Raw genomic sequence first — 15,273 nt, forward strand, 5'->3', positions numbered from 1 at the left:
AGTTGTTTACACTCTATCAAGCAAAAGCCGGAGAGTCCTGCTAGAATCTCTTTTTATTGTTTGTAAAATCCATTCCTCCGTTTGTTTACTGCCAAACCTCAAGATGGATGTTTTCAATTTCCCTTATGCTTTCATTCGTTCCTTTCATCGTTCTTTCAACATCTGTAGAAAGCTTTCTGTGTCTTGAAACAGCACTCGGTTCTAGGAATACAAGGTTGAGGAAGATGAGCTAACTCTCATTTTCATGAAGTTTACTGCCTAGTAGGTAACAGACAAATAAAGAGCTATTTTACATGTGCAGTAATTGCTATGCGATTACAAAAGGCTGGCTTCTGGGCTAGACTGTGATGTCAGGGAGGGTCTCCTACAGCAAGTGGTACCCAGTGGAGAAGGACTCAGGTGAGTGATGGGGGGAGAACAGATCCCCGGAACTACAGCCACAGGAGCAGGCTGAGATGAAAGGAACGTTCCAGTGTACCTGCATCTGTGTAAGAGGGGGTGGGGAGTGAAGAGATTGGGAAACAGGCAGAAACCCAATCACGAGTGACTTATGAGTCATGTTTTAGAGCTTAAACTTTTTCCTAGAGGCAGTGAGGAACCTCTGAAGTGTTTTAACCCTGGAAGCCCTATGAGTTGACTTTTCGTTTTAGAAAAATTGCCCTGAATTCAGTGGAGAAAGGGGATTGGGTGAGATAGACAAGTTAGCCCACAGCTAGAGTCACCTCGGTGAGCCGGTGATGGCCTAGAGAGACAGCCTGACCTTCCAGTCAGGAGACCTGGACAGCGCTCCTAAGTGTGATATGCTTTAGTTCCAACGCTTCTTAAGCTGATCCACAGAGCCCACGGGAGGAGCTGGAGGGGTGTCTGGCTGCCATGCTAAGCCTCCTGTATTCGTTGTTAGTGATGTAACCGATGAGCATATGTTCTAAGAGATCACCAGTCCATCATGGTCTACTCTTGACCCTTCCAAGTTTGAAACCCAATAGGCCATCTCACAGGGGGTGATGTCGCATACCAGACTACAAACAAATTCATCCAGGAGCCTTTCCCAGTAAAACATTCTCCACCTTGGCCTGTTACAATGTCCCTTAATAGGCTTAGCCCAAATGTGTCTTCCACAGGAGATTTTCTTGATCATGCTAATCAGACATGATTTCCCTTTCACCTGAATTCTCTTTAGAACTTTGGGCTCTATAGTAATCTCTCCTTTTCCAGATTATGACATTTAGATTATGACATACTTTATTTAAATATTTTGAAATACAAAAAATTTAACATATATATATGTATACACAAATACATATGTGTGCTAAGTGCTTCAGTCGTGTCCAACTCTTTGTGATCCCATGGATTATAACCCACCAGGTTCCTCTGTCCATGGGATTCTGCAGGCAAGAATACTGGAGTGGGTTGCCACGCCCCCCTCCAGGGGATCTCCCCAGCCCAGGGATTGAACCCATGTCTCTTAACATCTCCTGCACTGGCAGGCAGGTTCTTTAGAACTAGTGACACCTGGGAAGTCCCACATAAATAAATATATAAATACACACACACACACATATGTGAGTTTGAACATTCTTGTACACCTATAACAGAATCACTTCTATCAAGGTACAAAACAGATCACCTCCCAAAGTTTCCTTGTGTTCTTCTCTGGGTGCTTGTTATAGTACTTTGTGTCAAGAACACTTAGCAGATCTAGTCTCAACATATTTTAACGTGCACAGGACTGTATTGTTAGTTATACAGAGCTCCTTAAACCCCGAAACTTGTGTCCTGTGCTTTTTGGCCAAGAATAACTGATAACCACTTGGTTGATCCACTTAAACACACCACCCAAACTCAGGGTTTGTCTTTGCTTGGCCACATCGTGTGGCATGTGGGAAACAGCTCCCTGACCAGGGATCAAACCCGTGCCCCTGACCTTGGAAGCACCTCGTCTTAACCACTGGACCATCACTGGTTTGGTTAAACCAAACTCATTTCTAAAACAGCCTACATCCCTTCTGTTAAATATCATTTAAATTCCTGTGAGTTGATTATTATATTTTTGATTTGATCCATTTTTTAAAAAATGTGTCATGTGGCTGAAATATGCACAGAATTCAGTAAGATAGCAAAAAATAAAAAGTAAGACAGTGTAGATCTTGGCACATGAGGATAACAGTTGGGATGGACGTTGGCTCAGAGAGGATCAGAGACTGGGGAACATGGCGTTGTCACATATGGGAAAAAAAATCACCTAATTTCTAAATTTTTGTTTCCGCTGGGATGCTGAAGCATCAGAATAAAGCAAACTGTACTCTGAAGGAAGATAGAGGCAGAAAGGTAACGGGGTGCTTGCAAATAGCACACTGGAGGCCAAGAAGAAAGGGCCTGAAAGGAAGCCCAGCGTCGTAACAGTTACGGGTGTAATATTTACCATATGTCCCATATGTTTTCAAATTGCAAAAGTGCAACTCGTTCCCACAGCCCATTTGCAAGTGGACCTGACAACCTTAGCCCGCAGAAATCAAAGACTGTAATCTACTATAAATTCTGCCACGCTAGATGGAACGAATATCTGTCAGGCTTTTTTACTTAAGAGAGCAGCATCTGGCTCTAAACTGCACATTTAATTGAAAAATCCTTTAATAATAGCATTAATTTTCATCATTTTGCATTCCGGCCAGCTGTGACAGGGAACAAGGCCGCCAGACCGCCGGGAGGAGGGGCTGGGCAGGGGCGGGGGCAGCCGAGGTGAGGGTGCAGGGGGCAGGCGAGGTGAGGGTGCAGGGGGCAGGCGAGGTGAGGGTGCAGAGGGCACCCTCTGCTTGCAGCCCAGCCTGCAGATAACATCAGGTGTTGGGGACGAGATATGATTAAGGATTCTTAATTAAGGATTAAGGATTAAGATATGATTAAGGTTCTAGGGTTGTTTTTTTAATTGGTGATGCCTTTTAAACTGGACAATGAACTTGAAGCTTATCTCAAGCAACCCGGGCACTTGAGAATGGTAACTTGGCAGTGATGACAATGGCCAAGGACCTGTATCCTTGGACTCTTGTCAAGCGTGGTTCCAACCGCAGTTTTTAATGATCTAACTTACTATGCTCATTTAACCCACTTCCCTGGTGGCTCAGATGATAAAGAGTCTGCCTGCAATGCAGGAGACCTGAGTTCGATCCCTGGGTGGGGAAGATCCCCTGGAGAAGGAAAGGGCAACCCACTCCAGTATTCTTGCCTGGAGAATCCCATGGACAGAGGGGTCTGGTGGACTTCAGCCCATGGGGTGGCAAAGAGCTGGACAAGACTTAGTGACTAAACAACAACAAACCTCATGTCAGTGCATCTCTGTCTAAAGAATGTAGCCCTTTCCACCGAGAAGGTAGAAAGAGGACGCGATCGGAGCAAGTGGTTCCTAGGTTCCCACTCCTCAACCCCGTCCCCGGTGGGGTCGAGGCAGGGTATGGAGCGGGGGATCTTGCCCGTCCTCTAGCAAGTTCTTCCCTGGAGTTTAGAGACGGACCCACCAAACACGTGAGTGACTAACCCGGAATCTGAGGCTGTCCCCAGGGTGCACTTAGGGGTGCATCTCAGTGATACCCTTGGCATACCAGTGGCATGGAGAGGGGGGTACAGACCAGCTGAAAGGGGGTGGGGGGAGGGCAGGAAGGGAAAGAGATTGTGGAAAAGAGCCTCTTGAAGCACAGAAAAGAGAAAACCCTCTTTTGTGGGGCCTTGCCAGCGCCTGGGGAACAGCAAAAGCTGAAAGGGCAAGCTTTGCCCCGGGAAGCCTGGGGCTGCTCCTCTGTCTGTGAAGCACACACACCTGGGGTGGGGATTCCTCCCCTGTTGCCCTGCCCGACCGCCCGTCACTCTGAGTTACAGGCCTGTCCGCTCCCCGCCCTGCTCCTGCTGGTTTCAAATGGCCTAGATTTTTACTTCTCCATTTCAGGAGCAAGAGAGGAAAAACTTGGCTTCTTAGGGTTTCTAAGCAGATGATCTAATTTTAAAGTCCGTTTCCCTCGCGGCAGAGCAAATCTACATGAAGGGTACTTGGAGAATATCTTATTTTTCTATTCAGTGCCTTTCAGAGGTTCCTTGTTGTTTTATTTAAAGCTGTGTTTGGTGCATTAGCAATGCATAACAATAACCGCTTAGCAAACACTGCAAAACGGAAACTCAAGTAGGTGGCCCCCAGGGTAAAAAAAAAAAAAAAGGAAAAGGAAGAAAGAACACAAAGACAATTCTCTTGGACTCAAAGAAGTATTTTCCTAGCTATTATTTCACAGAAGTTTTCTAATACATAACCAGGAAAAAAAAAAAGGAAGGACTTTTGAAAAGTGGTCTGTGGTCTGACCTCTCTTCAAATTCAAAATTTTATTACCCAATAATCATACTGCTCAAAAATCTCATTAGCTGTTTAAAAAAGAAGAAGAAAGAAAATCACAAGAAAACCAGGCTCAGCTCGATGCTCAACCTCAGAAAAACTTTAAAGGCCCTTAAGTGACTAAGTGTTGACAGCTGAAGCCAGGCCACTTCCACCAGCCCATCCCCTCTTGATCACTGCTTCTCAGAGCTCACTATAAATCCTCTGAGCCATGATTTTCTCTCAAAGTCTTTGCAGTATCTAGAACAGTCCCTGGCACCTACGAGGTGCTCAACCAATATGTGAATGGGAGAAGTGGGATTGTTTGGGGGAGATGGAATCAAAGTTACAGAATAAGCACGATACAGCTCCCTGGAAGATGTGAGAAAAATGTTTGTGTCAAGGTTTTCGATTTTTAATTAGATGACCTTGTTTTTAATCCCTCTCCATCAGATTCCTTTTCTTCCTCTCAGATTCCTTTTCTTCCCACCACTCAACCGGATAGTGTGAACTAAGCTTATTTCTTAAGGGCTGCACAAGTTCATAGCAAGAAGACAAGCATTTTGTTTCTAAAAATACCAAATGCTCAACGTAGACAAAATATCCTTGCAACTACACTCACAGAGAAAGTTAGGAAGGAGATTCTCTTGGCTGGAGGGGAACTGGTGACACAGGGTTCTAGAAATTCTGAATTCTTGTCAGAGGCCCAGGCCTAGACCTGGGAGGGCCCAGGGCAGGCAGGTGGGGGCCGCTCAGTTAGAGGCCAGCACAGGCAGAGCAGGGAAGGCGCTCAGGTAACCACATGTGGCGTGGGAGCCCAGACTCCACTGGTGCGTCCCGTGGGCTGATGGCAGAAGTTGATGTAACACGGTTGCCCATGGACCCTCCTCAAACTCCTTTAATACAGACCTGGAAAGGCGGGTTTTCTTGTTCAGTTATTCAGCCCTGCCCTACTCTTTGCAACCCCCATGGACTGCAGCACACCAGGCTTCCCTGTCCTTCACTATCTCCCGGAGCCTGCTCAAACTCATGTCCATTGAGTCAGTGATGCCATCCAACCATCTCATCCTCTGCCGTCCCCTTCTCCTTCTGCCTTCAGTCTTTCCCAGCATCAGGGTCTTTTCCAGTGAGTCGGTTCCTCGTATCAGGTGGCCAGAGTATTGGAGCTTCAGCTTCAGCATCAGTCCTTCCAGTAAATATTCAGGGTTGATTTCCTTTAGGATTGACTAGGTTGGGAGAAGGAGTCAAACTCTGAGGTCAACACATCCTGCCAGCTCTGCAAGAAGGGGCTCTAAAATTGTCTTATAGAAAATAAAGCCTTTTCTGCCTAAGTTGAGTTCAGGAACCAAGAGTCACTCTAAGGACACATCACATTTATCTCAAAGAATCCACAGATGATTTTTATGTGAATTTATAAAAGGAGATTCCTTCTTTGAAGAAACATCATGCTTCTTCTGCATGACTTCTGCACATCCAGCCCCTGACCAACTTAAACCATCAGCACAGCCCTGCCACGCACACCACACAGGGCACACACGGTCACCCGGACTCGTCACCTCTAACAGAGCCAGGACCCAGCATCGGTCAACTCAGGGGAGGGAACTCCTTCTCATCTCACCCCAGAGCACTTTCAAGGCCTTCCCCTCAATGCATATGTTGACTTCATCCTGAGCCCGGCCGCCACGGTGCACTTGGTTTTCTTGGGCATTCTTTCCCAGTCATTCCCCTGCATCTGGCCCAGACCACGCCCTCTCCTCATACTCCAATTGCCATAACATTTTCACATCATTGACCTTTCAGCCCCTGGTCTCTACTCGTGAATGTATTTTTTTAGTCGAAGTACAGTTGCTGTGCAGTATAGGTGAGAAGCTTCCTTAGTGGCTCAGTTGGTCAAGAATCTGCCTGTAAAGCAGGAGACACAGGAGACTCGGGTTGAGAAGATCCCTTGGAGAAGGAAATGGCAACCCACTCCAGCATTCTGACAGAGGAGCCTGGCGGGCTACTGTCCACGGGGTTGCAAGAGTGAGACACAACTTCGTGACTAAACCACTACCACGAGTGAGAGGAGTATAATACAGGGGCACACTACCAGGGAAGCCCGTGGGACACAGCTAGAGTCCATGCGCCACAAGGACAGACTCCACACGATTCAGTGAAGACTCCACGTCCAACCACCAGGACCCAACACAGCTAAATGAATAAATAAAATAGATTTTTTAAAATTATAGGAAAAAAGTCTCTGTCCTTCTGATACAAAGGGTGAGAGTTCAACCTCTGGCTGGGGAAGTAAGTTCCCACATGCTGCATGGCGTGGTCAGAAAAAAGTGGAAGAACATTTTGGTTCATTGAGGTAAGTGTGCCAGGGAAATGATAAGCGTGGAACTATAAGCACCCAGGCAAAAGTGCATCCCTGACCACCCGGGAGAGATCAGAAGTGGCTTTGTAGGGAGAGCTTCATCTTGGAAAAAAAAAAAGATTGTAGCATACTGTGGTGATGCCAGTGGTGAAGAACCTGACTGCCAGTGCAGGACACACACTCTGCAGGAGATGCAAGAGCCTGGGATGCGATCCCTGGGCCAGGAAGATCCCGGGAGCAGGAAACGGAAGCCCACTCCAGCATTCTTGCCTGGAAAATTAAAAAAAAAAAATCCATGGACAGAGGAGCTGGTGGGCTACGTCTGTGGGGCTGCATGGGAAACACGACTGAGCCACTCAGCACACATGCATCCAACACGCCGTGCAGCTGACTAGGAGACAGACGTCCCACTCCACGGGCACAGGTTAATTTCAACCACCGTGGGAGCATGGGAGTCATAGAAATTCTAGGAAATGTGCCCCTGGTTTGGTCTAGCTTGAACTGACACCCACGTGAAGGGGTTAAGCTGTAATTAAAGGCAATAGTTATGAGTGGACGTCTTCCTGTGCCCCAGAAAGATGAGTACTTAAGCCCAGTGAGTCTTAAGCAGGAGAAGGATATTACCAGGGGTGCCTTTCTGAAAGGCCATGGATGAGAGGAACAAACCCCCACAAACAAGTCACTGAGGAGGACACGCCTGGGGGACACACAGACAGCAGAGCTGGGAAGAGAGATTGCCAACACAGGTTTCTCAGGAGGATGGATTGTCTGACCTAGAGACGCAAAGCCGGGCCAGGTGGAAGGAAAGAGGAACATGAGAGATTTCCAATCTGAATTCTGAGTAAGAGAGGGCTCCTTCCACTGAGTCGGGAAATACCTTCTCGGGTTAGAGGAAGTGCTTGCTTTCAGGGAGGAAATGTCACTGCCCAGGTGGTGGTGGCCTTCGGGAAGCGGTCTAGACGTCATCTGGAGGGTAGGGGTGACTTTCAGATTCAAGGTACAGGTTTGAAGTCGTCAGCAGAGAGGTGGCCATCTCTGGGGCTCCGTGAAGCCCTCAAGCAGAGACTATGAAAACTCAAGACCCAACGGAGCATTAAGTGCAGCTCAGGGTCCTGGTGACCCTGGGACCCTGTGTGACTGAGCAGGGCACAAGCTCATGAAGCCCACCCCGCTGGGCAGGAGAAGGGAGCCGGAACGTGGAGACTCCAGGAACACCGGAGGCAAAGGCGGCGCTTTGGTAGATGAAGAAGGAAGGATGGTGGTGAACTCCAGCGACTTAAACGGGAACTGAGGATCCATCACAAGTTGGCAGAAATCTTTACTGTCTTAAGTATGGGTTTCTTCTCCCAGGAGATTTTGAAATAAAGCCTGTGTTAGACTATGCCATTTATTAAATCCCTAGTCAGAACAGGCATTAGAGCCATGATCTGAGCCTCCCAGGAGAATCCAGTGGCTGGTACCATAACGGTAGCCTGCAGGTACAGAGATCGGAAGGCTGACCCTCTCACATGCTCGCGTCTGGACCACCAAGGACCCCGGCCAGCATCCCGGCTCACACACAGGGCCTTCAGGATGCAGAGAATTCACCTCAGTCTGAGATCTGGCCCTCAGCTTTACGAGCAGCAACTTGGGGGCAGAAGCACATTTTCCAAGCTCATTAGACTAGAGCATAAAGCAAGAAGAATGTCAATTTAATAATTTCAGAGGAATAAAACTGCCACACACACCCAGCAGGACCAGTACATTCTGTCCCTACGGTTAAGCTATAGGAAAAACCAGCTTATAATCAGACGCCTTCTCAACTGAGATACCAAGAAGGATTACTGCGTGGGGACACTGTTGGTTGGTGTGTTCAGCTGTCTGTAATGAGGCAGCTTACTCATTAGCTACGAGGATTTATTGTTGCAGAAGCCAAAATACTTCAAATTGGCAGACCTATCGGGGGAAGCCAGACCATGATCAGAATGTTTTATTGTAAACACAGACTCAGAACCACACAGTTGGAAGAACTGGGTATTTTCATGGCATCAGGCAAAGAGGCACCAAGGTGTCTGTGCCCATAGGATCATTAGGACCACAAAACTTGAGGCTACTCAGCCACGCTCGCATCCACCAACACCACACCTGGGACATTTACAGTGGCACTCAGCACTCAAGAGTTCCCCAGCCTGTCTTCTCTTCAGTTCAGTTCAGCTGCTCAGTCGTGTCCGACTGTTTGTGACCCCATGGACTGTGGCACTCCAGGCCTTCCTGTCCATCACCAACTCCCAGAGTTTACTCAAACTCATGTCCATTGAGCCAGTGATGCCATCCAACCATTTCATCTTCTGTCATCCCCTTCTCCTCCTGCCTTCAATCTTCCCCAGCATCAGGGTCTTTTCGAGTGAATCAATTATTCACATCAGGAGGCCAAAGTATTGGAGTTTCAGCTTCAGCATCAGTCCTTCCAATGAATATTCAGGACTGATTTCCTTTAGGATGGACTGGTTGAATTTCGATGCAGTCCAAGGGACTCTCAAGAGTCTTCTTCAACACCACAGTTCAAAGGCATCAATTCTTTGGCGCTCAGCTTTCTTTATAGTCCAACTCTCACATCCATACATGACTACTTGAAAAACCACAGCCTTGACTAGATGGACCTTTGTTGGCAAAGTAATGTCTCTGCTTCTTAATAAGCTGTCTAGGTTGGTCATAACTTTTCTTCTAAGGAGTCTTTTAATTTCATGGCTGCAGTCACCATCTGCAGTGATTTTGGAGCCCCCTCCAAAATAAAGTCTCTCACTGTTTCCACTGTTTCCCTATCTACTTGCCATGAAGTGATGAGACCAGATACCATGATCTTAGTTTTCTGAATGTTGAGCTTTAAGCCAACATTTTCACTCTGCCCTTTCACTTTCATCAAGAGGCTCTTCAGTTCTTCTTCAAATTCTGCCATAAGGGTGGTGTCATCTGCATATCTGTGGTTATTGATATTTCTCCCAGAAATGTTGATTCCGGCTTGTGCTCCCTCCAGCCCAGCATTTCTCATGATGTACTCTGCATATAAGTTAAATAAGCAGGGTGACAATATACAGCCGTGACATACTCCTTTCCCGATTTGTCACCAGTCTGTTGTTCCATGTCCAGTTCTAACTGTTGCTTCCTGACCTGCATACAGATTTCTCAAGAGCAAGGTCAAGATATTCCCATATTTTGAAGAATTTTCCAGAGTTTGTTGTGATCCACACAGTCAAAGGCTTTGGCATAGTCATTAAAACAAAAATAGGTATTTTTCTGGAACTCTCTTGCTTTTTTTGATGATCCAACAGATGTTGACAATTTGATCTCTGGTTCTTCTGCCTTTTCTAAATACAGCTTGAACATCTGGAAGTTCACAGTTCACGTACTGTTGAAGCCTGGCTTGGAGAATTTTGAGCATTACTTCACTAGCATGTGAGATGAATGCAATTGTGCAGTGGTTTGAGCATTCTTTGGCATTGCCTTTTTTTGGGACTGGAAAGAAAACTGACTCTTCCAGTCCTGTGGCCACTGCTAAGTTTTCCAAATTTGCTGGCATATTGAATGCAGCACTTTCAGAGCATCATCTTTTAGGATTTGAAATAGCTCAACTGGAATTCCATCACCTCCACTAGCTTTGTTCTTAGTGATTCTTCCTAAGGCCCACTTGACTTCACATTCCAGGATGTCTGGCTCTAGGTGAGTGATCACACCATCGTGATTATCTTTGTTGTGAGTATCTTTTTTGTATAGCTCTTCTTTGTATTCTTGCCACCTCTTCTTAATATTTTCTGCATTTGTTAGGTCCATACTGTTTCTGTCCTTTATTGTGCCCATCTTTGCATGAAATGTTCCCTTGGTATCTCTAATTTTCTTGAAGAGATCTCTAGTCTTTCCCATTCTATTGTTTTCCTGTATTTCTTTGTGTTTATCACTTATCTCCCCTTGCTATTCTTTGGAACTCTGCATTCAAATGGGTATATCTTTCCTTTTCTTCTTTGCTTTTCACTTCTCGTCTTTTCTCGGCTATTTGTAAGGCCTCCTCAGACAACCATTTTGCCTTTTTGCATTTCTTTTTCTTGGGGATGGTCTCGATCACCGCCTCCTGTACAATGGCACTCACCTCTGTCTATAGTTCTTTAGGCACTCTGTCTATCAGATATAATCCCTTGAATCTATTTGTCACTTTCACTGTATAGTCACAAAGGATTTGATTTAGGTCATACCTGAATGGTCTAGTGATTTTCCCTACTTCCTTCAATTTAAGTCTGAATTTGGCAATAAGGAGTTCATGATCTGAGCCACAGTCAGCTCCTGGTCTTGTTTGTGCTGACTGTATAGAGCTTCTCCATCTTTGGCTGCAAAGAATATAACCAATCTGATTTCAGTATTGACCATCTGGTGATGTCCCTGCATCCATTCTTCTCTTCAAGGGACACTAACAACATATCCATCTGAGATTCAGTCCATCAGACTCAGTTGTTCAATAGAAACACTGTACTCCATAGATGGAAATGAATTTAATCTAGTTTAAAGCTCCATTCTGCAGGCTCAGAAGTCCCACAGATTGCTTTGAAGTGAAATATTGGTTGCTTAGTCATGTCCAACTCTTCAGAACCCTGTGGACTGTAGACAGCCAGCCTTCTCAGCCCACGAGATTCTCCAGGCAAGAACATTAGATTGGGTTGCCATTCCCTTCTCCAGGGTATCTTCCCCTACCCAGGGATCGAACCTGGGTGTCCTGCATTGCAAGCAGATTCTTCACCATCTGAGCAACCAAGGAAGCCACAGCGGTCATTTTGCACACCCACACTTGGCTTAGTTAGATCTTGACACTGCAGCTAAACATTTAAGGGAGAACGTTATTCCCTCCTGTTCTAAGGGAAAGTGGGTGTGTTTTGTCCCTTAAGGCCAGAAGACTTAAGAAATTCAGCACAGGAGCCTTGTGTGTGGATCCCAAGCTGTATTCTTTCCTCTGAAGCAGCTGTTGGCTCTGATTAGGTTTGCTAAGACAGGGGCTCTGTTTTTTCCAGTTCTAAGAGCTTGTGGTTCAGGAGGATGCTCTGCTCAGGACCATGAGTATGAATGACTGGGAAGGAAATAGAAGGGAGATTCTATTCTCAAGGGATTATTTAGCTTTCAGATCTGTATCCTCAAGTTCTGATTTGGATTTGAGTCCAGGTTCTGGCATTTTTTAATTGTCAGTTGTATTTTAAGTTACATCAAGAGTAGAAGTGAGGGGCTTCCCTGGCAATCCAGCGGTTAAGAGTTTGCCCTCCAAGGCAGGGGTGCAGGTTCGATCCCTGGTTGGAAAGCTAAGATTCCCACATGCCTCCTGGCCAAAAACCAAAACATGAAACAGAAGCAGTATTGCAACAAATTCAATAAAAAAGACTAAAAATGGTCCACATTAAAAAAAAAAAAGAAAGTCTTGAAGAAAAAGCATGTAGAAATGACATCTCGGAGCTATGATCAGCCTGCCATTCCGTTTCTCCTTCTCCCTTCCGTTTCTCCTTCTCCCTTCCGTTTCTCCTTCTCCCTTCTGTTTCTCCTTCTCCCTTCCGTGTTCTCCCAGGAGCTTTCAGGTGCGATCCCCAGTCTACAGCACCAGCACCAGCACCACCTGGGAATTTGTTAGAAATGGAAAGCCTTGGTCCCAACCCCCTTCCACGGAATCAAGCTCCAGGGCAGGACACGCTGGTGTGTCTCGGTCAGCCCTGCATGGGCGTGGGTGCACACTCACGTTTAAGAACTGGTGCCCTGGCCTCTGCATGTTTTACTAAGTGCTAAGATTTTAATAAGAAAGATAAGGGCAATTACCATTTAGCTTTTAGATGAAGGTGTGGTTATCTTTAAGGATACTAGGTTACAGTTGGTTACAATAATTTAACCAAGATAAGCTGCTTGCTTTCACTTAGAGGGTCCCTGACCCACATTATCTTAGGCAAAGTTAATATGCTAGAAAAGTCCCCCGACACTATTTGAAAAGGCTCAGATAATTTCCTGTGAAAATATATCAGTGGGTTTAAAAGAGACCTGACTAGATTGATCAAACGAAATAATTTAACATCCTCCGATACCCCTTTTCAACATCCCTCCTCTGAAGCCTCAAATACGCTGATCCACGTAGTTTTATGTAAAAGGTCAAACTCTGCATAAGCTCGCCAAGGATGACCATGAGTGGTTGCATTTCACCCACAGGAGGACAAAGGTCCTCTGAAAATAAGAAACGCAAGTGACACCAAAAGCAGTAATTTAATATCATGTTAACTCATTCTGCACGGTACCAGGTAGTGCCACGTCGTGGCAAAGACACGGTGCAAAGTATTCCCATATGACTTTAGGACCATTAATATGCGAATTCCATATTTCATAACATCAGCAAACCAGATGAACCTCATCCACTTAAAGCACAGAACAGTGAAAAGAACAAATGTCTCGTGAAGAGTGGAAATGAGAACAATGTGTGTGGGGTTAAACAGTGGAAATAGGACGCGGATGCCGGGCATGAAGTCATTATTTCTGCAGCGCCGTTCCTGTATTTGGTTTACAAGCATGTCAGGCTGCGCAGTCCAGGCATATTTCAGAAAGGAAGCCCCCGTCTACATGACGTGTGGCCGCCGACAACGCGAACTCCATAAAAGGCTTAAGATTGAAACTTTGAAGAGAAAGCTTTTCTGCCCCGAGTATCCATACGTGAGGTGTGCCTGTAACCCATTTAGACTGTGAGCTTTTAGGAATCAAATTTTGTCTCCAACTATGTGTTGGAGAAGACTCTTGAGAGTCCCTTGGACTGCAAGGAGATCAAAGCAGTCAATCCTAAAGGAATCAAACCTGAATGTTCATTGGAAGGACTGATGCCAAAGCTGAAGCTCCAATACTGATACGAATAGCCAACTCATTGGAAAAGACCCTGACGCTGGGAAAGATAGAAGGCAGGAGGAGAAGGGGACGACAGAGGATGAGATGGTTGGATGGCATCACTGACTCGATGGGCATGAGCTTGAGCAAGCTCCAGGAGATGGTGAAGGACAGAGAGGCCTGGCATGCTGTGGTCCATGGGGTCACAAAGAGTGGGACATGACTGAGTGACCGAACAACAACAATAACCTAAATTTCTATCTCAAAATCCCTTTATTTAGAAAGGAAATGAAAGCAAGCTATGAAATTTAAAATTGCTCCCACAACATATCAGCAGTAAACTTGCTCTAATTTTGTTTTTCTAATCTAGGTTCATCTCATATTCTACATATTTACTGTGTAGGTAAATGATGTGTGAGATGCTGTGTTTAAGTTAAGAGTTTGTCTTTTCCCCTCCTTATGTGAGCTTTTGAAATAAATGATATGAAGAACCCTTAAGTACTCAATCATACAGAGTATAAAACACTGCATCATAAGAGTGGAAAATTCTAGACTATCTGGTGGTATCATGGATTAAGGCCCTAGAGCTCAGGCAGGTAAGTGACTTATTCAAGCCCACAGAGTTGGATAGTTAGATAGTTAGATACAGGACTTGATCCTAAATCTAATGACTAAAGATAAGCCCATGCTGGGGCTTTTTAGGTGGCTCAGTGATAAAGAACCTGCCTGCTTTTAATGCAGAAGACAGGGGTTCAATCTCTGGTCTGGGAAGATCTCCTGGAGAAGGGAATGGCTACCCACTACAGTGTTCTTGCCTGGAAAATCCCATAGACAGAGGATCCTGGCAGGCTATAGTCCATGGGGTCACAAGAGAGTGAGACGTGATTTAGCGACTAAGCGATTAAAAAAAAAAAAAACCCTGTGTTGTCCCCTCCATTTTGGATACTTCGGGCAGAGCTAATATTCGAAAGGGAAAGTTGGAGACCGTCTCCCTGCTGGATGGCCTTCTGGAGAGTTCCATGGAGGGGGTCTAGGCCAGCACTTCAACATTAGGTAGTGTTACAGGCTGAACTAGCAGCTCAAACCAGTTTCTGCCAGCACACGTCTTGTTCATACCAGTTGAGGGGCTGGGCCGTCTCCAATCATGGCATCAATGTTGGGGTTGCTCACCCTGCACTCCTGAGCTGGGGTCTGACGGCTGGCCATGCACTGGTTTAGATGGCAGTGGGACCTGGCACCCCTCTGGAGTGCTCCCCTCTGAGTGTTTGGGAGCCTCTCCCCCGCTCCTGGCCTGTAGGCTGCTTGTGACTTCATGGCAGGATCATGATCCTGATGCTGTCATCATTCAGAAGTATTTCCATATTTGGAATTTCTTCTGAATCTTTTCCTAAGTAATTTTTTTTTTTTTGGAATATTGTCAACGGTGGACAATTTTCACACTTTATTTCTGGAAGGAGAAAAAAAGAAGACAATGACTATTCAGAGCCAAGTGTGGTGAGGAGGGTGAGTAATCGAGCTGTGGAATGCTGCTCTGGTTGAAATAGGTGCCATCCGTGAAGAAATAGATGGATTGTTATTCGGCTCATAAACTGACTCTGAAAGCAATTCCCAGAGAAGATGTGAGTAATATCATTAGACAAATTCTAAATTTTAAGGAAGGTATTTGAAGGACAGTACTTATTTGCATGGATGAGTTTTGAGGCTTTGT

General features: G+C 45.7%; 1 long non-coding RNA gene across 1 annotated transcript; it reads right to left on the reverse strand.

Annotated features, from left to right (window-relative positions):
• Positions 1 to 35: 35 nt before the first annotated feature.
• On the reverse strand, positions 36 to 15,010 carry LOC133258590 (uncharacterized). The gene is made up of 2 exons (XR_009740088.1): positions 14,682 to 15,010; positions 36 to 201 (listed from the first exon to the last, which is right to left on the reverse strand). It is a non-coding gene; the product is annotated as an uncharacterized LOC133258590 (long non-coding RNA).
• Positions 15,011 to 15,273: the final 263 nt, after the last annotated feature.

Source organism: Bos javanicus, chromosome 12, assembly GCF_032452875.1.
Source record: "Bos javanicus breed banteng chromosome 12, ARS-OSU_banteng_1.0, whole genome shotgun sequence".
NCBI lineage: Eukaryota > Metazoa > Chordata > Mammalia > Artiodactyla > Bovidae > Bos > Bos javanicus.